The sequence below is a fragment of the Meleagris gallopavo genome, chromosome 3 (genome assembly GCF_000146605.3).
Source record: "Meleagris gallopavo isolate NT-WF06-2002-E0010 breed Aviagen turkey brand Nicholas breeding stock chromosome 3, Turkey_5.1, whole genome shotgun sequence".
In the NCBI taxonomy this organism is placed as follows: Eukaryota; Metazoa; Chordata; class Aves; order Galliformes; family Phasianidae; genus Meleagris; species Meleagris gallopavo.
Window position 1 is genome coordinate 81,255,930 of NC_015013.2, and position 23,690 is coordinate 81,279,619.

Below are 23,690 nucleotides of genomic sequence, written 5' to 3' on the forward strand. Positions count from 1 at the left end.
ATGAATTAATCTGCTGATACACATTGAATACTTCACATTTATTTTTTCATCTGCGAGACAGGCAATGCAGCTTCCAAAAAAGCACTTCATTTATATGCAGTTCTGCCAAGTCCCAGTCTCCACAATTAATCCTTTGTTACTCTTCACAGATGACTTTCTTTTCTTTCTTTCTTTCTTTTTTTCTTTTTTTAAGAGAAAGAATCGGGCTTTTAATGAGAGAAATACTACAGACAGATTTGGTCAGGTTCTTGGCCAAACAGTTCTGTGGAACTGAGACTTTTCTGACACATTGAAACTGTTTCCCAGGAGGGAAAATAAAGACTGCTGAAGAAAAGCCAGTACTGCAGAGCAAAGCTCTTTCATAACTACAGGAATGAGCACAAGAAGTGTACATTTACAATATGAAAATAAAGGAAACAACATGCCTGAATCTGCTCAAATAAAGATGATCCAGAATGTCTTCTTTGCAGGGAAAAAGCAGAGTCTTCTCTTCATGCATTCATTCTCTCCTAAGTAAGCAATCAGAGGCAGCTACCAACACTAAGTAGAAAATATCACACAGAAGCCTCTTAAAGCTATTTCCACATTACTGATATCTATATCCAAAACACACAGGTTTTCCAAATCTCCCACAAATCCAAATTCATCTGCTCTGAAAGCTGGTGTAGAGAAGAGGAGCTGGCCGTGTCCTTCACCATACTTCAGATCTATCAAGATTGCATTAGGAAATCATTTAAGAAGTTTCTCAAGCCCACAGTATTGAATGTGATTAGATCAATTGCTTTTATCAACTTATTCAGTATGAAGTGGCTGTCTGACTCTCGTGTGCTGAAGTGAGTGCACCAGGACATCTGCAAGCCCGTGTTAACAAGTCAGAGCCATCCAACAGCTGCTAAAGTGATACTGTAAAAAGAAGAAGAAAAAAACATAGCCAATAACAAACCTTGAAGAAATCACTGCAGGTAGGTGGGCTTTGGAAGGGTAGACTGGATGGGCAAGTCAATCCTTCAGCACAATTCTGTCATTTTGCTTGGCGAAATGCTTAAACACAGAACTTGTGGTGTAGTAGGCTTACACCCCAAATGGTTTCAGAGCTAGTTATAACTGAATGGAAAACATTTGCAAAAAACTCAGAAGTTGTGCCCAAACTATGCCAGTCTAAATGTAGAGCGCTTCACATTCCTGTCAACTGAACTGTCACAGAGACAAAGAATTACTGTATTAAAGTCAATTTAGTACCACAACTTCCAAATTTACCTACTGGCTTCCTTTTAAACTCAATCAAACTGCGCTCATTACAGTGAAGACATGTAAAAATGAGAGGAAAACCTGTCCAGGTCCTGGTAGCACCATCAAAACTAAGATCCAAACATTTGAAGAAAAGAGTTCATGGATGAGATGATCTGTGAGAATATGTCACACGACCCTTTCTCAGCCTTTAACTTGGGCATAAACTCAAAAACAGTAAACAGTACTTTTTCTGAGTTCTGCCACTCAGTTTCCTACAGAAATCTCTGTTATCACATTCAGACAAGTAACATCCAGCAACACCACTGACTTTCCTCCAAGAGATTAGATCTTCAGGGAGATGATTAATAAACACCTCGTGAGAATACAAATCCACTTTGCATTTCGGCCATTTCTCACCCTTCAGTGAGCCGAAGAACGTACCACTTTCTGCTGGTTTAAAATTAATTCAGCTGAATTCAGCAAATGTTGCTTCATTCCTTAAAGAGATAGGTTTGAGTCAGGACTTGGGAGAAAGACACATCTTTAGACTAAATTCACCAGAAGAGAAGGCATTAGCAATTGGTACCAAAAGGCTGCTGGTAAGTGACCTTCAATCTCAAGCTTCCAGTGGGCTGCAAATGGGATGGTTGAAAATGATCTACAATTGAATTTGTTTTAAGCAGCAGTGACAAGCTTCATCACACCCTTCTGTCCCTGAAATGAAGTTATTTCCTGTTTGAAGCACTTTGCAGTCTGCAGCTTTGCGTAGGTAAGAGAGCTTTGTCAATGAGGTAAGGAGACACTCAGTCCAAACAGCAAACCAGTGTCCAGGCCCCCATCTAATTGCTCTTTGCACATATGTGACAAGGTTAAGCCTGTCTTGTCATAAATAGAAACCCCAGTGCTATCCTTATTTTTTGTGAAAAGTAGAGGTATTAAATGATAAGCAGAATATGCATTTCCTATCTATTTACACCATCATAGAGCAAAAATAAAAGTAAATGCTTTTATTAAAATATTAGATTTTTATTATTTTTTTATTTATATTTATTTATATTTTATTTAAAATATTATTAAAAATGCTTTTATTAAAAATAAAGTAAATGCTGCCAAGGTACATGGTAAGGGAGAAAACAGACTGCTCTCAAGATTGCAAGGGAGCAGTCTATGAAACCTCGTGGTTTTCATGACCTGAATAGGGCACAGGAATCAGTCTGCAACCAGCAGCACTACAATATCCATAGCCGATCACCAAAAGCTCATATTTTGCTACCAAAGCTGCCACAGAAGTCAAGAAGCTGTAGGAGCAAATGCAGCAGCTGGTCTTGGCCGGGCAGCCCCTTGGGATGCGTTCTCCTTCCCACCAGCACCAGGAACCTCTCTTTTCCTCTGTAATGGTGGAGCTGGAGATTACATTCCTAGGCCTTCCCATACTTTTGTGTCACTCTGAAAGAAGAGTCTTCAATGTGCCATTTTTCTTCTCTTTTATTTTGTGTAGGCTATCGTGTGGCCTGATCCAGCCACTGAATTGTTTGCAAGTTAAATGACTACTTTCTCTGAATAAAGTCCAACTTTCAGCTAACTGTACAGACACTCAAGGAAGCAAAAATACAGTTTCAATGCCAAGGAGAAATTTTTATATTTCTGTTCAAAGCAGCTCAGTGGAAACTAAACAAACATGAAATTCTGTCACAGTGAATCACAATGAAACCAAAGGCTGGACCACTGCCCTGATTCACATCTCTAAACGTAACACATTGCCAGCATCTGAGTTGACAGAGTGATCAAAAGAAGTCATGGGTTGTCAATAATTTATTATAGAAAATTTCAAAATGACAAATTAATAATAAATACAGATAGAGCCTACAGTTGATCTTGCTCAACAGTTTCCATTATGATTTCCTCTAGACATGTGTACTATACTTGAATGTGTTAAGGTTTCTCTCCTCATCCATTGATAGATTATTCTTCTCTTAAGTTTCACAGTTCCTGTTTCTATAAACTGGATCTATTTGGTTCTGGTTTAAGAAATGTCATGAATAATGAATGTATGAATTCTAGTGGCAATGGTCCATCGGCTATTCATCGGGCTTCCAATAATATTATGTTAATTCCCAAAAATAAATGCAGACATATCCACCTCTGCACTATCTGAAAAGCAAATCTGAGCTGGTAAATATTCAGTAAACCCCAGAAGTATAATGTTTGGTGATAAACAAGATGCCTACAGTTCGATCTAGAAAGAGATGCTGATGCTACCTTGAAGAGCTTATACTCAGAAGGAATAGTACCCAGCAGAGAACAAGGAACAGCTGAACTGCACAAGTGTCCCTTACCTAATCAACGACAAATTAAAAAAGATCACTGTCGAAACCTGCAAGCAGTAGCTAAATAACGTACTACATTTTTATGTAAAATGTGACACAGCTCATTTGCTACAGTATGTGACATTTTGATCTCAACAATTAAGCTATGCAAATCTCTTATGATGGAGACAGGAAGTGTCTGAAACAGGCAATCTGGGAGCAGAACATAGAAATTAGCAGTCACATTTTGAGAAAAATCATTGTAAGGACTTGTATGTTATTCACTAAAAATCAAACTGGAGCTTTTGGTTGTCTGCAAGGCAGAATGCTTCACCAGCTCAAAACAAAACCTGAGGTTACAGTGACGTGACGTTAGGACTGGGTAGTCATACTCCCTGTAACTCTGCCCAAAGTACAGAGTAAAAACATGGCATCATGTGAAGGAGGAAAATAGAATCAAGCACGTATTTTTCCAGTCAGCCGTTGCAGCGCTCAGATTCTTAAGAGTTGTCTTGCATCTACTGCTGACATACATAAACCAGTATTTTAAAATATATCTAAAATATGTATTAAAAAATATCTAAACCTCAGGAATAAGTAAACTTAGAATTTCTCATGTGCTGCTCATGCATACTGCTTACCCTCACTGTATTTATAGCTCCTTTTCCAATCTCCTACATGCTCAGATGGAATTCAAGGTGTCTGGCATCACCAGTATGCTGTAATTTTTCCTGTTTACATGAGTAATCTCAAGTGTCAGAACAAATATTTCAACCACTAGTGATTATGTGAAAAAATACATAAGGGCATTACAGTTTTAGAGAATGCTGTTATTCCAGCAGTCACACAAATCATTAAGTAGTACAAGATAGACGGAAAATGGCATTCACCGAGGGAAATTATTATGCTGTGTATGATTATACCTGTTTTACAGATGCTTATGCTCACAGAGGCAAGTTAAAATGCCTTCCTCAAAGTCACGCAGTAAGTCTGTGTCAGAGTTCTCAGCATTCAACTTAATTTCCATCCCCCTGTGACTTTTCATTTTTAATCATCTCAAAGGAATCACAGTGCAATTGAAAACTGGAGCCATACTGCCTACAATCTTTTCTCTTTGGGAACAACTTGAAATGCTTCAAAGATCCCCCAGTTTTATTGTGTAGAACAGGGCTGGAAGCACTTTCTAAATTTCAAAGATTATCTTTTTCATTCTCCAAAGGACAACACTAAAAGTTTCAAAAAATGAACAAATTCAGGACAATCATTTATGTAAGAATTCGTATCTTCAATGTTGGGAATATCTACTCAAAGGCATCAGATCATAAATAAAATCACAGAATTAGAGAGTTGTAGGGGTTGGAAGGGACCTCTGGAGATCATCAAGCTCCCCTGCTAAAGTCCAGAACTGGATACGATACAGAACTCTAGATGTGGCCTCACCAGGGCAGAGTAGATGGGGAGGACTGACCCTCGACCTGCTGGCCACACTCTTTTTAATGTACCCCAGGATACCATTGGCCTTCTGGGCCATAAGAGCACACTGTTGGCTCGTGGCCAACTTGCTGTCCACCAGAACACCCAGGTCCTTTTCTGCAGAGCCCCGTTCCAGCAGATCAGTTCCTAACTTGCACTGATGAACCTAGCTGTAGGACTCTGCACTTGTCCTTGTTGAATCCCAACTCTCCAGCCTGTCCAGGTTTCTCTTTTAGGGAATGTTTTAACTATCAACCAGTTCAACCAGGGATATCAATGGCCATACCCGGAATATTCAAGTGCATATAAATACATATAAAGTGAACGCTAACCAAGTGACTTGGAGTGCAAATTTCTGAGTGCCCATGTTCTTCCCTACCTTTCTCTCTCTTTCTCTTTTAAAATGGAAATAAAAAAGTTTGGTACATTTAGAGAAGCAATCAACCCAAGCTGTCAGCCCACAGACAGCTTATTGAGGCACTGGAAGGAAGATGAGATCCTACATCACACCATCCCTTGTCCCTAAGTGAAAAAAAAGGAGACAGGGCTGTACATTCAGGTAGGGCAACACAGTGATTAGGAAAAAAGCAGGACAGTGAAACACAAGGCCACGTGCTCATACCTCACTGCTAAGGCTTCCATTTGAACAGATCTCTTTCCTGCCAGAGATTACAGTTTTCTCCAGGAATAAACCACCAAAGCTCTAATGACAACAAGAAGTACAGAATGAACGCATTAGCCAGAAGTCAGAAAGCACTCAAGATTTTGAAGAAGGAAAATTCTCAGAACTGCAGCAACCAAAGAGACCATGACTGGAATCCATGTGTGCTGCCCCAGGACATGGTGCCACATGCTGCTCACAGCTCAGTGTCTTGTACCAAGGCTATAGCTCTCCTACGCTCATCCCTCAGAAGCTGTCATTGCTGCATCTCAGAAAGTGTCAGTGATCCCTGGTGGTATGTAGTGCGCTTGAATCTCCAGCACATAATTCAGTTTGAGAGTGAAAAGCAAGATCTGGGGTTTTCTTTGGCAGCTTTATTATTTTTAAATAGAATCATTTAAAACTGTTCTTTAAAATAGTTTTCAGAAATGAGTGAGGGAACACAGTAAACAAGGAAAGCAGTGAAAACCATAACAGAAATCCTAGAAATCACAACACAGAAACTGGATTTATTTCCACAAAATTGTTTTGTGGGATACTCTGAAAACATAAGATCTTACTCAAATTCTTTTTTTTTCTCTATGAACAAAAAAGTACTTTGACTTTTAAGATCAAATTCCTTCTCTATAAATAATGCATGGGGTGTCTCCCGGCATTCACTTTGTTAGATGGAAAATTCATACAGTTATGATTCCATTAGGTTCCTTGCAGAGGACTGAGCATTTAATCAATGAGAGCAAAGAGCATCTAAATAGGGTTAGGCTCCAAATTCCTTTCAGTGAGAAGTTAAATCCCCATTAGCTTTGAGCCATAAGCTTCCATGGGTTTAGCATGCAGCTTAAAAGATAACTCTGTGAGGGGTCATGGCGCTTTACTGTAGTACAGAAGGCCTACTTCACAGATGTCTCTGCAATAATAATACAAATAGAATCCTGTTTCAGTGGACACTATCTTTCTAGAAAACAGGCTATGTTTTCTGTCCCAGAAAATGAAAAATAAACATTAATCTTCAATTTAAGGGCAAAATAATCCCTTGCTTCATTCAGGCCCTATTATAGAGAGTTACTGAGACTTGCCTGGTACTGCTGAGATGCAGGGGCCAGCACAGCCCCTCCACCTCTCCGCCAGACAAAGCGGATAAAAGTTGCCCACAGCAGCCACCGAAAAGCAAATGCAGTTGACTTGGCACATCAAATCACATTTCCTCGCTACCCCAAATGCCAATTCAGCCTGTTCCAGGTTAGGACAAAGCCAGGTTAAAATAGTACAACCTATTGTTTTTCAGTCTGCAAACTGCCTGCCAAGTACTTCTGTCAACTGTGTAAGGAGGCTGTACCAGGAGGCTGGTAACAGAGGTTGGAAGAGAAACTGGCAATTCCCAGCTGAGCTGTAATGAAATGCAATTCCATTTCAAATCATCACAGAGAAAAAAAATTGTTTAATGAGTGAGAAGAATGTTGATTTGTTTGCATCTCAAATTTACTTGCCATTTGTACTGCTGGAGCACTTATCAGGATTAGTGAAGAACCAGGGCATGACAGCCTCAGATGCTGTGCAAACACAGAACAAAAAGATGGTCCCCTCCCAAGGAGCTAAGAAATCAAGTACGAGTTAAGAGACAATAAACACATGACAAGGAAATAAGCAGGCAGAAAAGCCTATGATACAAATCACGCTTGTATCTGTGTTGTTACAGTTACATTGTATTTCCTTCTAACACAGACAGCTGTAGCAGGTGCTGTTTGTAAAGAACACTGTAAAAACATGGGGAAAAAAAATATATATGAGTAGGGTAATACACTTGCTGGGATGCATTTGTAATTAATAGCAGAAGAATTTCCCCTGTGTTGCTATCACACATTTTGCATGTAAGGATTCCATCAAGACACAAACTTTCAGCCCCAGCTCAGTGCTAAGAAGTTTTTGCATTGCAGTCTTTGCTTCAGAGTTGTGCTGATGCATACAGCACTTTGCCTGAAGCAAAGACAGCTCAGGCAAGTGGAAGTGGAGCACTAAGCCAGATGGGGCTGCACAGCAGAGTCTGTATGGACAGAACAGGACCTGAGGCACACCTGATGCATGGAGGAATCCCTGTATCTGTGCAGATCAAGTGAAGTTGTGCTGAACTTATGAAGCCGGCTCCCATATACTTTCTGCTTGTCTGTTTTGTAAGTCTTGAGAATAATTCAGCTGCAGAAGTATATATGCTTGCAGGGCAAAGACAGAAAGAAAGCAACAGATGACGTATGTGCGTGTTCACCATTAGCATAACTGGTTTCTTTATGCTCCAGTGTGGGAGTAGCTTTCAAAAGGCAAGGTGAATTCATTGCTTTCACAACCAGATCTGCTATGCCATTACAAAGGCTTGGGAATGCACACAGGGAAAACTAGCTGCTTGAGGCTTGTTTATTTAGTTTAAGGGCAGGTCCCTCCTTCTTCTTATAGACAGCACAATCGGATGATATCAGTTCTTTAATCACTATTTTTTACTGCAGTATAGATGGGTGCAGCAATATAGATATATAAAACAACAACAGAATTTCTGCCTCAAGGAGCTTCTGATACTGGGATCATCTAAAACTTCTGCCAAAGTCTGTGGGAACTTCAAGGGGAATTAGATCAGGACTAATGATAAAAGTTGAGTAGTTAAAGAATGAGAACTGTGAGAAGAATCAACACTGACAAGAAACTGCTGGAAGTAGTGCTCAACACCAGATTACCAAGAGATACTCCAGTTGGAACCAGTTGAAAGAACTGTGACCTCAGTCATATAGAACCAGAGCTAGGTGCAGCATCACAGATGCCAGCCTGTGTCCCCAGCACTGGGGTGACTCTTTTCTCATCTTGCACACCAAAGGCCAGCAGAATATTACAAATGTATCTCTCCAGAGATCACTCACATAAGTAAACTGACCTTTGGGCTTATTGCCATAGCAGGTTTGTGCTCCGGTGTTTAAAGGACAACTTTGAAACTCTAGATTTCAGCAAATGTCAGAAACTGATAAACAACTCATTTATACCATGTTCATCTCCAGCATTTTAAAAACCACTTCTGCAGCGGCGTCCCTTGCTGGGACTGCAAGACACTGAGGTGAAGTTGGTAGCAAAATATAAAGTAAAACTTTTTAGGAATCCCAAGGCCAATCTGCCTGGCTGATTCCTACATTTCAGAAAAGAAAATTAAGAGATAGGAGAGAATTTTAAGCTTGCTGACGGTGGAGGTATGCTAGGGATAATTCTACCTCTTCTAGCATAGAAAGGATCAGAAAATGATTCCCTGATGAGTACATAATGGCCCACTAATTAACAGAAGTTACCAGAAGAGAATACTGACTGCACACATAAGCCCCAAAAATCAGATCAAAAGTCTAAGAGTTTTGTGCAGGTGCTTCTAAAACTTTGGCAACCTCAGTGTCATGATCACTGGGGTGAAAAACCTCCTGATAATCAACCTGATCATCCCGTCTCAGCTTCATGCCATTCTCTTGGGTTCTATCATTGGTCACCAGACAGCAGAGCTCAGCGCTGCCCTCCACTCCCTGTGAGGAGCTGCAGCAGCCATGAGGCCTCACCTCAGCTCCTCACCTTGCTCTTGGCTGAACAAACTACATGACTTCTACTGTTCCTCATGTGTTTTCTCCTCTAGAAGATATAACCATTGCCACTGGGACAGGCTTTCCTCATCTGCTCTCCTCTGCACCATGCAGAAGGGCTCCTACAACTCTCCCACCAGAACATTGCGTTGAGACTGATACTGCAGGAGGCTCCCAGACTGAATTTTTCTGCTTGCACAGCTATTCTTTGTCCCCAGGAGAAAGTACAGCAGCAAAGACAAAAGCATCCTGTGAAGCACATGTTGAGCTATGGTTAATGACGCCAACATGCTCATGCCAGAAATTCTAACAATCTACCATTACATAGAAAGACTGCCTCCCCAACAAAATCTCTTTACGGCATTCAGAGCATTCCCTACATGTCAGTATTTTCAGATCACAGCTATGTGACACCCACCATGGTAAGATCAAGTTGCAGCAGCAGGTCTGCACCACTCAGCCATCCTCCAAAGAGAAGGCTCTGATGAAATGACAACAAGGTGTCCCTGCCAAACTGAAGCACGGCCTGCTATGACAATTCTAGCATGCATGGAGAACCAGCAGAAAGTAGAAAACAAAACATATTTAACAGTACATGGTAATATTACATTTAGAGAAAAGGATTGTGGGTTTAATGGAAAAAGAAAGCATTATCAAATGAAGGACGAGTTATCCTGAAAAAAAAAAAAAAAAAAAAAAAGAAGAAGAAGAAAAAAAGAACAGAACAGTTATTGGAGCTGTTACAGAGACATTACCTAACAGGATGAGAAAACTCATTACAGTCTGGCTACCTGTTTGATATTCTCCACTTTCTTTACAGTACACTTCCAGAGCATTAGATGCTAGCTATATTCAATACAGTAGTATTCAATACAGTATGGCAGTAATTAAATGGTAATAAAAGTGCTAAGCTGGAATGCTGACGAGCTCAACGAGTGGCACTTTCATCAGTGATGGTCAGGGAGTCATTCTGCCGCACTCTTCTAATGCTTTAAATAATGTTTGCCAAGACCACCCCCACAAATGCTTTCTCCTTTTTGCATTGTATTGCAGTAATCAAACAGGCACCTGCTGTGCTCAGAAGGTGGAAAGCTCAATAGATTCTTCAGGAGTAGGAAAAACAACAACAAAAAAAACTCATGTACTTAAAGAAGATTTCACCTTCCAGAAAGACAAACCCACAGGGCCACCATGGCTCTTCTCCACACCATGCACCCCCTGATATCTCTGCGGCAGCTCTAACAGCCTCACTATTTCCTTCTTGTGAACATAAGTTAACATTCTTAAAAAATACACACGAGAATTGTATGACTACCCTTCACACTCAAAAACAAGCAGTTACGTTTACCTAGAAATGTGTGACCTGGGTTTTCTTGGTAGACGAGCTCCTCCTGAATGACATGGCTGAGGGGAACATAGGCTGAGCTACTGCTGCCTTGGCCTCTCCCACACTTCTGACTAGAAATTATTTCCTCTATCTCCTAAAATACACTTGCAGCACCAGGGCCTCCATTTCTCCTGAGAGAAAGGCCAAGGAGGCAGGCCCAAGAAGATGAGGACAAAGCAGCACTTCTCTGCCATTCTTCCCATCCTTTTGCTGGTCACTGGAGCACCATTTTGCCTGCAGGTCATGCGAACTCCCAAATGTTGATGCTTACACAAACAAAATCTAGAAGACTAGACTTTCATTGTTCTGCAAAGCAGATGATCAAAATAATAAAAACAATCCTTTATTCTTATCTTCCTTCCTCATCTCAATTGCTTCTCCTCTGCCTGGCTCATTGCTGTGCTCACCGTTGCCTCTGCAGGAGGCAGTTTTACAGCAGGTGACAAGCCAACATGCGGGCAAAGATGTTTTGCTCTTTCCAGTGCAAAAGAAATATCAGAGTTTGGTCTGGCTGCCCTTGCTGTGAATGAACTGAGCCATCAACTGAGCCATGTACTGAGATTAAAAACACACTCCTTTGAAGTGGGAGATCACATTTAGATGCACCATTGTTTTTCTTTGAATTTAATACTTGTTCCTAACATGTGAGCACATGGCATTTGTACCTGCACACTCCATGTCCCAGATGCCCTCACGCCTTCCTATTGACCACACTGGCCACGGATAGGGAAGTGCCTGGACTATTCACCTAGAAACAACCCATTCATTAGTGCTGCCTATTGCAGTCATTTAATAGATATAGAAATATCAGATCAGAAACATTGATTTTTTTTCCTATTAAATCTCCTGCAGTGTATCATTCACTACTCTACAGTCCCTCAGCAGCCTCAAACACTTGATTCAAATGCTTGTTCCATGCCTGTGACCCCTTGACTGTATACCTTTTTAAGGACACCCCTTTGTTCCTCTGCTCTGCCTCTGCCACAAAGCTTACACAGCTTTTGCAGCTGATAATAACTGAGGAGGGGAAGCACAGAGATTAGCTCCATTTTACTGTCTGATTTGTTTCCTATGATCAACCAATTAGGTAGGTCAAGGCTGAGTAATTCCGCAGGACTAAGTCTATGTAATTGCTTGCTCATTTTCTTTCACTATTATTCTCACCTTTCATGCCTATTTTATTCCGATCAACAGCTACATGCACTTGTCACATCTTGTCTTTCAATTCTGATCTCTTCACACACGGTTCTGTCTTCTCTGGCTTGCTTTTGCAGTACAGGAATATAAACCTTGTGTTTGCTGGGATGAAAAAAATCTGTCCTTTCTGCGTTGCACTAAACCCAGGCCTGATCCATGAGAGCACTGCAGCAGTCCAAGCAACCTCACGCAGAAAGCTGGAGAGGCAGGAGGAAGGAAAACACACCTCCAGCCTTGGACAATGTATTCCACCTCCGTGGAAACAGAGATCAGGACTTCTGATTCAGAGTGTGTTGGACAACAAGCTCAGCAGAGCCTTTGAACACTCTCCTAAAACCTTGTTTTTCCTCCAGCATAATGGTAATATGGCCATCCTATTGCCAGGCAATGCAAATACATAATCCAGCCTCTAGCCTGGGTAATATAAATACTATCACTATTAAGTTATCTCCAGAACATATCCTTCATGCCCCTCCCTGAGTGTTTCTATGGGATACTACTTGTATCCCAGGTAGCTGAGATAAATATATGAGAACAACCAGAAACTTGAATAGCAGGAAATTAAGTTTCAATTCCTACATCCCAAAGTTAACTGTCAGAAGGCCCATCACAAAATTTAGACTGCAAATTTTAGATTAACTATTCTTCCTGTGATAGATGTAACACTTGAGAAGAAAGCTTGTTCCAGTTAAATTGGTCCAAGTTTCACCATAGACAAACAATCTGCTCAAACAACAAAATCCAGTTTAAGTCTTATGAAAGTAAATTTGGAGGAAGAAATGGGGGAGGTGAATGATAGGAAGAAGAGGCTTCGGTGAGATGCGTATGCTCTCACATGTGACCCAAAGAGGAAAAAACAAGCAACGGAATTCTTTACAGTATTAATGACAAAACCTATTTCTCTTAGAGAAGACCAATGGGAACACAGAGGCTCCAAATATTTTGCAGCAGGAAAGGTTTAGATGGCTTCTGCTCAGTATGCTAGAGAAAAATTCCACCAGAAAATTCTGCCAGCATATTCCTGCACGTGCATTTCTATGTATCATCAAAACAAATAAATCAATATACCCATAATATTTAAAAGACTATAAAGGCAGTTTATAAACCTGAAGCCTCAAGCCTATTAAACATGTTCTTCTGCTTTTACCTTGAGAATAAGCAGATCGAAAAAAACTGGAAAGTCTATACAGAAATAACACTTTATTGTAAATGCACTCCCTTTTACGAATAAGCTATTTCAAACTGAAGTTTTTTTTGAAGATGAGAAAGTACAGAAACACAACCCCTGTGCTACACTGTGTGCTTCAATGCACACCGCAAACATTAAATTAAGAAAGCCATAGAACCATGGCACATCATGGGATGGTGCAGACGATTTCAATTTCTGTCTTGAAAAGCGGGACCTTTATCTCCATCTGAAAAAGTTACTGTCTTTTTATGAGATTAGGAATGAAGCATACTCTATACAAAGATATACTGATACCTGCAGTGTTTTATTGCTGTGGAAATTTAGGAATTTCTAGGTTTTAGGAAATACCTGGAGTCTTTGCCTTCCCACAGACCATCATACTACATACTTTGTTCCTCTCTAGTAGCTACACAAAGTGAAGCACGAAACTGCCACACTGCTAAGGGATGTACTTCAATTCTTCTCACTCTGCACGTGCGTTGTAATGCTATACACAGCTCAAATAAGTATGTATGTAGTATTCACAGAACTTTGTCAATGAAGCTTAACCCAATACTGAGAGTAGTTTCAACAGAGTTGAAATGCTCTGTTCTCACAGACCAGGCAGAGATTTATATTTTTTGAATGCTTGGGGATTCATTCCTAAATTGCATTTGTACTTTCCACAAAAAACATACACATCGAACAATACTGTTATGTGATTTTTAAATAGCAACTCAAACAGGTTTAAAATAGAACTTTCTCTTTACCAAAAATAAAGATGTACAAATCCATATGATCAATTAAAGTATGATCTACAGTAAAGGAGGAAGTCATGGCAAACAGCACAAAGCCAAGCCACAACATACTGCAAGTCTTGCTTTACATTCAACATCAATGTCTTTTGTTCCTTGCCTCCCTGGACAGAGCTCCTACTTCCCTGACTACATCAGGGTAAATTATATGGGATGATGGGAACTGCAGTTTGGAAAACAAAACCACTCCACGCAGGTAGTATGAACAAACACATACACCATGTGTGAACAAGCTTTAGTGTCTGCTCCATTGTATATTTTCCACCTGATTTTTAAAAATTACAGATGTGACAGTTTGGTATGTCATTTGTGACAGACAAAATAAAAGGAATACTGTATCCCTTTTAAGACAAATCTTACAAAGACTGAAGCTACTGAAACACTGAATCATCAGGCAACTCAGGTCTTGGTCTGAAATTGCTACTGAAATTGAGTCATGAGTACTTGAGTACTCGGCATGCTGAAAAGTTTTAGTTGTACAACCCCAAAATGCAGAGGTTTTCTGCAAAAGAGGCATCAATGTAATAGGCAAAGTTAAAAAAGTCTGACAGAAACACAAGGTGCTGCTGACGAAGATTTCCAAGCCCAGGGCAGTAGCTGGAGGAGAAGCTGTAATATTTTTCACAATATACTCTCTTGGGAGAACAGTTGCCAAAGGGATGATTGAATAAATCTCTTAAATTAAAGAAACCCCCCCCTGCTTTTGCAAAAACAAAACAAAACAAACAAAAAACCCAACAAAACGAGTCTTGTCTGCTTGTCACAAGCAGAAACTAGGTGAGATGGTAAAGCAGTGGTAACAGAGAAGCTGGAAACCTTCACATCCTTGCGAAGTATGTCCTGGGAGCATCAACAGCCTCGTCTCTCATTGGTCATGTAGTTGTACACACAAGGCTATGCTGAGTGATGCTAAACTCACCATGGTCCTGTTCTCTTCATTTCTGGATGGCTCATCCATAACTAGCGTATCTGCTTATATGGCAGAGGGCAGCTCAAGTGCAGCCACAGGGCACTCCCCTCCTTGTGAAAAACAGCAAGAAAAAGCAGCAAGAAAAAGCTGTCGCTGCATAGCAAGGGAGGTCTACAGTGAGAAATTTCAATATTTCAGGTAGTATTGTGTGGTTGAAGGGCTTGTGCAAACACACTATATCAACCCTCTTCTAATAACCGAGATTACTGATCAATTTTTATCAGTGTTGAAAGACTGGCAAATAAATACTTAAACAACACGGTGGAAAGACCTGCTAAAGGATACAACCTAAGGAAAGTCCTCCTTAGACATCAGAAAACCTACAGAAGGGAAACAACAAAATACTTCTTCTGTGCAAGGTTTTTGATAAGGAGTTGTAAAAGCGCAGCAAAACTTCTTCTGCATTAGGACACTATGAATGTTGTCTAGCCTCTGGACTCTGATCTTTACAAGGCATAAGTTCCCACTGCAGTCTTACAATATTTCTGCTTGATTAATTAGATTAAAAAGTCAATCAACCACAAAATAAGATTCTCTGGAAACCAGTCTCCATTAATTCTGAGCCTGTCAGACTTTGTTTTTCTTACAAATAACCAGAAAGCCCAATTACAAGAAGAGCAGAAAACCAGAACATTGGATTTCTCAAAGAATTGACAGGGAGTGCCCAACCCCCAAAATAACAGCTTGTCTAAGGAGGAACTTGCTCCTTCACAATGGAAAGAGACTGCCTTGTGTAAGGCATGGGGTTGCTTTCAGCCTGTATCAAGTCCTAGCCAAAAATACCCAGGAATAAGGAGACATCCATACTTAGCAATGCTCCATACTGGGCCAGATGGAGCTCTTGATGGAAGCTGAGTAGATAATTGAGACCTGAAGAGCAGTAAAAGCCCTCCTGTTCAGAGGCAGAGCAATAGCAGGGTGTCCAACATCACTGCAGCAGCTGGACTATCACACTGTAGGACTTGAGTCACTACCATAATCAATCCCCGTGCTTAAGCAAGCATGACGGCACAAGTTTTTTTTAAGACCAAACAATAAGAAATTCTTCTTGCAGAACAGAAATCAGGCACTGGCTGAATTCCCAAGATTTGAGGAGATGATTTAATTGTCTCTCTTGCTTTGGCACAGTTCACTTTTGGTAGACACATGCTGCTGCCATTCCTTCAGAGACCATGTTGGCCAAATCAAATGGCTAAAAATGAGAAATCGAGGAGGAGGGTGAGGGGAGAAGGAGGCCCTTAACGTGATCTAACTAATGCAGCTTAAAATCTAAAATGAATAGAACAGCCAACAAAGTGGCATAAAGGCAGAGATCTGTTCAGTTTAAATGACAGGCTTAGAAATTGGCAACTTTTATAGTTCATAGGGATAAATGGATCTCTCTGGAGGACAATTCATCCAGTAGCTATTTTAAAGTGGGAAGAAATCAACTTTTGGAACTGCCAATTTTTCTCTTTTTCTCTGTTATCAACAGAAAAGAGTCAGTACTTCGTCTCAGCTAGTTGTCAAGCATTTAACTAGAGTTCAGAGGGATTAACTGCACCCAGAAGACAAAGTGACTCCACTAGTCAAACCTGCATTTGATTCTGCATCAAATCCAGTATTTTAAATCCAAGGTCATACTAGCCAATTACAATTTGTAAAAGCTGAGTGGTGCTGCACAGACTTGGGAGGCAGGAAAATAAGAGTAAATTAAATAGGTGGTTTTTTGTTTGCTTGATTACTATATTACTATACCCAAATCACAACATGCATATACATTATTCTTTTGAGTGCAAACCATAATCAGAGACTGCAAGGCAGTCCATTATGTTTTGCAAATCCCAATTAGTGAATCTTAAAACAAGAAACTTGAACCCTTCCATTCCTCCTTTTCCCCTAAACCTATTTCAAAACCAATGTATGGATTACCTTGTTTCCAACATGGAGCTTGTACTGACAGAGATAGGACAGAAACACTCAGACATTCATTTAAGCAGGTTTATTTTGATAGTATCGTACACAGACAAAAGAGATAGATGCAAAAACAAAACAAAACAAAAATTATTTATTTTTACTTTTCTCAGCAGGTGTGAAATTGAATAGTCTTTTAATGTAACTCTCTGTGAGAGGGAAAGCTGAATGGAGAGATAAATCTAAGAGATTATAAGTATGAAAGAATGAACTATGCATTGTCTTTTCTCATACAGAATTTCACAATGCTCTATACCCCTACCACCAAGCAAATGTACACCAATCAGCAGACATCTAGATGGTCCAGGAACCACTATGTCACACACATGGTCTATAGCAAGGACCTCCTTTCCTTGGAAACCTCTCATGGAAACCTGAGTGTTTTCAAATGTTCTGCTTTTTGTCTTCCCAAAGATCAAAGATCCTAAGGGAGGTACGAACAATGTACTGTTTACCTGAGAGCTGGACAAGCAGAACACAACAACTCACTGGGGGAGGATGCTGGACTATGTAAGTTTATCTTCGCCGCATGGCTTCGCTCAGTGCTGCTTCCTAGCAAAATTACCAAGAGCTAAAACCAACAACCAAGCTGTCAAAAATACAGAGGTCAAAAAATAGTTCTGTAAAATTAGCCAAGTAAACTTATCTCGTTATTTGCTGCCAATATTTATTGCGAAAAGCTTACAGTTGAAACCAAAAAAAATATGCATTTGTACTAAACAGTGAGGATTCTACTCAGGGAAAAATTAAATTCAGAATCTCAAAAAAAATTATTTTTAAAAACACAGTAGTTAGATAGTACAGTCTGTGTTTTAACTGACAAATTCTTCTGTTCGATAGAATAAAGAGATGTTACTTATATAACTAAAACCCAAACTGTGAAGAAGCCTTCCTCAACCACTAAATCAGCTATGACTTTGTTCCATTTTTTAATGGTAAAATGACAATAATTAGCTTTATCCAGTCAGGAGAAACTAAATGGCTGTATTTCCTATTCAAAAACACTTCGGCTATTATAATTAATTTTCATTACTTCAAGCACTAACCTAGAACAAAATTATTTCAGAATTTACTTTAAATTGGTACTCAAGCATAATGACTTGTGCCCACAAAGCAAAGTCAACTCACTTTTCCTCTGAGAAACTGAAGTGTCCACATGGGAGGCACATTCTGAACAGCTACATTAGACAAATGGCACCTATACCCAAGACTTTCATCATATTAATTGCCCAGGCTTGCATTGCTGAAACATTTTCCAGTCCCACATGCACAATCACAAGGCTCAAGTTAAAAGAAAGCTACGAGTTAAGGTCTTTCAGAATTTGTTTTCTGTGAGCAAAGCACATTCATCTTCATTGTCAACCAATAGTTACTCTAAGGCTCTTCTATTTTAAATGCTAAAATGTGTATTTAGAAAAGGAGAGCACAGAACTTGATTCTTCAAATGTCAGAGTACAAATGGGTAACCAACAAGCAAAAAGTCTGATGTTACAGGAATAATATACAAGAAATTTACCTGAATGCGGGTAATGCATAAACCGAATCAAAATAAATTCCAAGATTTCCAACCCTATACCTCTAAACATATCTACCTCTAAGCTGACCTCAGCATATTTTAGTTTGCACAGAAACCTGTTTTTATTTCCTGGCAATAAAAAGAAGATATTGACGTTTCTGCCACAGTTTCATTCAAGGATGTGTGGTAAACACAGTGGTCAGGAGCTCCAAGATATTTATTCAGTACTGCAGGGGAGAAATTCAGGGGTCAAAAGTTGGTTCAACAATGAAGCAAATTCCCTCTGCATACAGACAGCCCTTTTATTGAGACAGTCTCTTGGTTACAATAGAAACAAGATCACAGTTAATCTCCAACAGAGAGCTACGTGTCTTGGCTAAATCAAAATGTATATCCCTTCCTGGTGCACCATCTGAAAACCCAGCTGACAGCAGCAGAGCTGACAAAGTATTACTTTTGAGGACGCAGTGGGGTTGCTAAGGTTGAATCCAATTTACCTCATCATCTCCAGTTTGTTTAGCCTTGTTGCTTGCAGACGCAGCACGATTTTAGAGAGAGACACTTATTTTCACGGCGATTGTTAGGAGTTGGTTATGGATGGCCTGTGCCTTGCTCCTGGTATCTCTCCCACCTTGTTCTGACTCCTACAGCACTCACAGTCATGCAGCAAATTACTGTAGTCATTTGATCTGTCATCGCTTATTGATTTGTCACTTGATTACTGATCAGTGAGCAGATGACTGAATTTTGCCCATTTCTAGGTTGAAGGGGAAAGAAACTCAGTCTCAGATTTATTAAAGAAAACCATTATTTTGTCCAAGCTGAAGAGAGGAGGTAATATTTTAGGACGTTACAGGAAACTATCGTTTCAATATAACCCACTCTTTCTTTAAATATTTTAGATTTTAAAAGTCCTCAAACTACACGAAAGTAATACATGAATCTGGTGTACAGGGATAAAAAATAGTTAATCATCAACAAGTCACAAAATACCAAATATGTTTCTAATATGAAGGACTTTGTGGTAGTCAGAGTTAAAAGGAGAAAGCTGAACTTTCCCAAGCAAACAAGTCTACAGGGAAACACTGCTTGCTGGCTTCTATGGGAATCCTCGGGTGTGCATTTGTATACTAATTCTTTACAAGATTAAAGACTTTAACTATTCTTTTGATACAGGCTGTGCTTCATACAATAGGCAGGCTGCTGCCAGGCATGGATTTGCCTACAAAAATCAGAAATCTTAAGAAGGGTCTGGACATACAGAAACTAATTACAAAAACACTTCCATTATATTGGAAAAAAAAAGAATAAAAACTGCAAATGTAAGGAAGATAATGAGTTTCTTTTCGAAGATGTGCAGTATTTGCAACAATATTCTATGATTACATTTCCAAGAGCAAAACTTTGTCTTCTACCAATTTCTGCTATCACCACCTTCTTCGTGTTTCACACACATTTCTTCAGAATCATCTTCTCTGAATGATAGTAGGATGCTTGGCTTTTTACAGAAATAATGATAAATGAATCCAAAGAACCCATATTTATCTTCCTTATCTTGGACTCACTAAGACAGTATTCAGAAGATTTTTAATTAAACACTGAACAAAATCGCACAAGATAGACTGGAAGGGATCTCCAAAGGTCATCTGGTGAGCCCCATGCTCAGAGTAGCTCCAACTTCAAAGTCGGTGCTGCCTGCTCAAGACCTCGTCCAGACAAGCTTTGAATTCCTCCAGGGATAGCAATTATACAGACTCTTCGGGCAACTTGTTCCACTGCTTGACCTCACATTCTGAAGATTTTCTACCTTATATTGAATTGGAATTTCCCTTGTTCCAACTTGCAAAATTTAAAAATTATCAATGATAGGCAATTTGATGCCTTAGGAACTGCAGGTGCTTGCAAATCCCAGTTTTTCAGCACAAAAACTAGACCTGAGAAAAGAAAAAGGACTTGGGTGAGGACTATCTCCACCAACAGGTAAGGAAAAACAAGGATCACATGCAAGTGGTCATTCCCACTTTTCACCCATGTAATTCAGCTATTCCATCTGAGGGTGTGGGACAACTGCTCCAACCTTGGCTTCCCTGTATGGGTCAGTGCTGTGAGGAACACCTTCTTCATTTGTATTTGTACGAGATCCAACCACTAATCCACATTTTGGGGAATTTTTTATTTTCATACACTGTGGATTTTCAAGATTAAAGAATCAAAACATGTTGCCTGGATACGACTGGTTAGATAAGATTTCTGAAGAAAAGATTATGCAAAGAACTAACAGACGCAATGGAATAACACAGGAAATACTTTTGCATTGTTTGCGTCATTGAATTTGTCCCTGATGTTTCTCTTTTCATGTGAAGAACTATTTCTTTTAAAAAAGCTATATTTAACATAAAAGCAAATAAACTCTGGTCAACAGCACGACAGACTGAAAAAAGGTTTCAGTTAGTCTGAACATTTTCAAAAGTTTTCTTGAATTATGCAGGCTGTAAGCCAAGTATTTCCTGGAGTGTTTCCTGGATATCAAAAGGTATCAGAAGGTCTACAGATTGCTGGTAATTTCTTATGTAATACTGTCCTAAATAAAATATGCAAGTATATTTTCATCTCAAGACTATGTCTGTTGACAACTCTTTATTTCTTGAATAAATTAAAAGACTTTGTCTTCATTGCAATAAGGATAAAAATAAGCAACACACCATTAAAAGTCATTTCCCAGAGCAGAAAGACATCATGTATATAAACTGTATGTACCAGATTGAATAAATCAACTGTAGAAAGTTTCTTATTTTCCTCATTTCCATCAGGAAGGTTGAATACAAGTCCTGTATCACACATTTGGGTTGCATATGACAGTGTTGTTTTTTTTTTTGTTTCTTCTTTCACTTGTCTCTGTTACAGATCACAGTCAGACCAGACAGTTGTATTTAGAATAAACTTAAAAAAATCAGTTGGCTCAGTCATACCACTTGCATGCTGAAGCAAAAATGACAATTCATATATGGAACCAAAAATCCAAAACAAAAGCCTTCTATCCAGCACTTCAGACTGATCAGGCTACTCTGGCAGCTTAGTGATGGCCACCGTCTCTTTCTCCCAACAATATAAGAACGCTTCCTTTTCCGCAGGAAAGCCATAAGCCACTTTCTGCAAATCCTTCTTTTGGTTTTACCAAGGAAGCTTCAGCAATACCAGCACAATGGCATCAAGCTGTCTTTGGCCTACACAGGCATCACTGCTTAAACACAGATTTCTTAGTCTGGTTACAAGGTTTCAGTAAACAAATGTAATTGAAAATGCCAATACATCAACAATCTCACTCTTACGATGAAACTTAAGTATGGAAGGATACGCTGAGTAAAAAGACATACTGAAGGGCTTCCTTGAAACTTGTGCAGCCAGGACAAGAAAGTCTATTTAGAACGAAAAACATGTCAAATGTTGACTTTTAGTGGACAAATTCTTGAGATCTCCTGGGTCATTCCTCATGATACTAAACTTCATCACAGTCATCTCGATTAATCTTCCCTCATCAAGGGACAAAGTGCATTACAAAGAGGCCAATTGAGTAATTCAAGCTCATGTGACAAGAATGTAAGAGAATAGGAACATGCTGTCTGGGACATGTTGTTTTAATACTCATGAAAAATTCACAGTGAGGTCTTAAGATTCTTGAGTTAAACATGGTACAGGAAGGTTATTGTAGAGATACATCTACTGTTAGGTGGTATGACAGAAGTGGTGGATTTTATCAGCACTAAATTGCTGGTACACACAATGAATCTATTCAGATGAGGTTCTACTCTCTGAATTGAGGCCTGTAACACAGCCTGCAGGATTTGGATTGCTTTGACAGATTGCTTGACGCTCACTACCACCAGCTCATAAGAAAACCCTTAGGTCTGTATATGAAATAGTGACAGAAGTCCCCAGAATTGAAGACAGTTTAATTTGCAGCCAAGATATGAGGAGTATCACCTGCTACTTGAACAAGGAACACCATGCATAAGAAATGAATAAAACACTAAATACACAGCAGGTAATCAAATGACTAAAGCAGTTTTGAAGGGCTTTATTATTATTATTATTATTTTTGGCAGGTGGCACTAAAGTAGTCTATCTGTTCTTAAGTTTGCGTCTCTCAGTTGGAAACACAACATGCAGGAAGAATTAAACTACATTTTAAATTCTATATCCAGGAAGAAAACTTCCTACTAAACTTTATGGGAAAAAGACTAAAAATACTTCTGTCTCTCTCAATAAAGAAGCGCTAAAATGTCTGTGATCTGTCAACCCACTGCAGATCTAAGTCTGATCACAGGTTCATGTCAAAGTTATCCAGCACCTGTAATACAACTGCCCTCTGCTATTCATCTGATCAGTGCAGCAGAAAAAGCTTGCTACTCACCTTTTGAGAGGCCAGAACATGATGTTATAAAGGATCCTAAATTTTGGTGCATAAAAGACCCTGGCAGGAAAACCCGGCAAGCCTGTAATTTTTTTAAGAAACTTGAAAGACTTTAAATGCTAGAGGGTGTACTTTCAAAACACTTACATAACCTGTTATGCTTCAACAACAGGGATTTTCTGTTCTCTGAATAACCCAGCAAGAAGTCTATGAGCAGGGAGCTGATGCAGGCAGCAAATGTGCTGCAAACAGGTCTGGAACAGGAACCTTACATCTGGCTGCCTCCTGGGTTAAAAAAGACATGGAAAAAAAGCTGTATGCCTGCATTTGACAGGAAAAGGAGCACCAGAATCAAATCCTTACCATGGTGTGATGGAAAAAAGAAAGAAAAGAAAAAAAGGAGAAAAGGGAAAAAAGAAAAAGGGGAAAAACAGTAAAAGGGAAAAAGGGGAAGGGAAATGAAAAAGTCCTCCTTCTTACTCTCTGACACTGCCTCCTGAGCTGCCTCAATGCCAGTACAGCATATTTAAACATAGTTTTAATTAAAGTCTCCTTAGACTAACATTTGCTTTTTGGTACTGTCCTCCTTGCTCCTTTGGTACCCCTCCTGTGCTCAGCAGGGTATTATTTTTGCATTAGCCTTCCAATTTCTAGTAAACAGTTGCTTCTCCCCACTAATTTAACCAGCACTTCAGTTTGCTCTGGTTCCAGCTCAATTGCTATACAGTAACTGTTCCTGAAAGTGAGTTCAGTGCTCATTTCCCTCCAGAATTAGAGTAGGTAAAATTCTCAGGGAAGAAAAACCAAAACTCATACACCAATACCCTGAAACAACCAGAGAAGTTTCATAGATGAGTAACTCCTGCAACGTAGGTATTTATCTACTGAGAATTACAAGGAAACCAAACAAGTTGTTCATTTTGTGAAGGTCACCGAACAACCATCAGATAACAAGATTCAGTTATTACTGACACGAACTGAATTTCAAACACCAGTGGAAAGCTTTGTTT

At 39.5% G+C, this 23,690-nt stretch overlaps 1 long non-coding RNA gene across 1 annotated transcript; it reads left to right on the forward strand.

Annotated features, from left to right (window-relative positions):
* Positions 1-7,282: 7,282 nt before the first annotated feature.
* LOC109366879 lies at positions 7,283-9,963 on the forward strand. Its single transcript, XR_002113549.1, has 2 exons — positions 7,283-8,607; positions 9,317-9,963. It is a non-coding gene; the product is annotated as an uncharacterized LOC109366879 (long non-coding RNA).
* The last annotated feature ends 13,727 nt before the right edge of the window (positions 9,964-23,690 follow it).